Source organism: Dendropsophus ebraccatus, chromosome 1 (genome assembly GCF_027789765.1).
Source record: "Dendropsophus ebraccatus isolate aDenEbr1 chromosome 1, aDenEbr1.pat, whole genome shotgun sequence".
Lineage (NCBI taxonomy): Eukaryota > Metazoa > Chordata > Amphibia > Anura > Hylidae > Dendropsophus > Dendropsophus ebraccatus.
Genome location: NC_091454.1, coordinates 200,045,600 through 200,047,405, shown reverse-complemented (window position 1 = coordinate 200,047,405; position 1,806 = coordinate 200,045,600).

Here is a 1,806-nt window from a genome sequence, read left to right as displayed (position 1 = left end):
GTTATATACATAGGTGCAGGAGCGGACTACCTTCTGCTTAACAATTTATTTACTGCAATGTGTAAGTGACCCAGTGTTCTCTTACATGCAACACAAACAAAGGGTTAATACAGAAGACAATTAGCTCTCTCCACTACTCCTGCACTGATAACCCCTGACCTCTGCAGGAGCTCAGAGAACAGAGGTCAGAGGTTATCAGCGTAGTGAGGCAGAGAGCTAATTGTTAAACCTTTTTTGTGTTGCAGCATGTAAGAGAACACTGGGTCACTTACACACTGCAGTACATAAGGGGTTAAGCAAAAGGACACAGGAGGCTCTTATCTTCCCTGGGCCCCTCCCTCCACGGGCCCTATAGCAACCGCCTTCCCTGCCTCTATGGTAGCTACGCCACGTCCTAGAGGTAATATACAGAGGGTCCTAGAGGTAGTATACTGGGGTCCTAGAGGTAATATACTGGTGATCCTAGAGGTAATATACTGGGGGTCCTAGAGGTAATATATAGAGGGTCCTAGAGGTAGTATACAGGGGTCCTAGAGGTAATATACTGGTGATCCTATAGGTAGTATAATGGGGGTCCTAGAGGTAATATACTGGGGGTCCTAGAGGTAGTATACTGGGGGTCCTAGAGGTAGTATACTGGGGGTCCTAGAGGTAATATACTAGGGGTCCTAGAGGTAGTATACTGGGGGTCCTAGAGGTAGTATTCTGGGGGACCTAGAGGTAGTATACAGGGGGTCCTAGAGGTAGTATTCTGGGGGACCTAGAGGTAATATACTGGGGGTCCTATAGGTAATATACTGAGGATCCTAGTGGTAATATACTGGGGGTCCTAGAGGTAATATATTGGAGTTCATAGATGTGATATACAGGGGTCCTAGAGGTAATATACTGGGGGTCCTAGAGGTGATATACAGAGGTCCTAGAGGTAATATACTAGGGGTCCTAGAGGTAATATACTGGTGATCCTATAGGTAATATACAGAGGGTCCTAGAGGTAGTATACTGGGGGTCCTAGAGGTAGTATACAGGGGTCCTGGAGGTAATATAGTGGTGATCCTATAGGTAATATACAGAGGGTTCTAGAGGTAGTATACTGGGGGTTCTACCGTCCTAGAGGTAGTATACTTGGTGCAGGGGCGTAGCTAATGTCTCTTGGGCCCTGGTGTAAGAGGACAACTTGGGGCCCCCCCTTACCACATACTGACTAATAACACCACATACTGACTAACACCACCGCTGCTATTGACTAATACCACCACATACTGACTAATACCACCACATACTGACTAACACCACCGCTGCTATTGACTAATACCATCACATACTGACTAACACCACCTCTGCTACTGAATAAAATCCTCTGTACATAGACCAATATCACTTTATACAGTCATATAGAGGTGGACACACTGTACACAGGCTCTATACATTACAGTGCAGTTATATCAGGTGACTCACAGGGGACGTCTTCTCTGATCGGAGTTCTTCCCTTTTCACCTTCTCCATCTGCCCTGGGCCATTATGAGAACTTCTCCGAGCCAAGAATCCACAGGATCTGCCAGAGAAACATATTAGGCTCCTTACTCCTTACCTCTATACTAACTGCACATCTGTATTGGCCCCTTTACACCCTCATTTAGTCGGTAGCCCTGACACTATGTGACCCCCTTATAGTACATATCCCCCTATTGTATACACCCCCCGTGTAGTCCACCTTATAGATGGCTCCCCAATGTTTCCCCCTTATAGATGGCCCCCTGTGTTGTTCCTATTATAGATGCCCTCCATGTTATCCCCCATATAGAT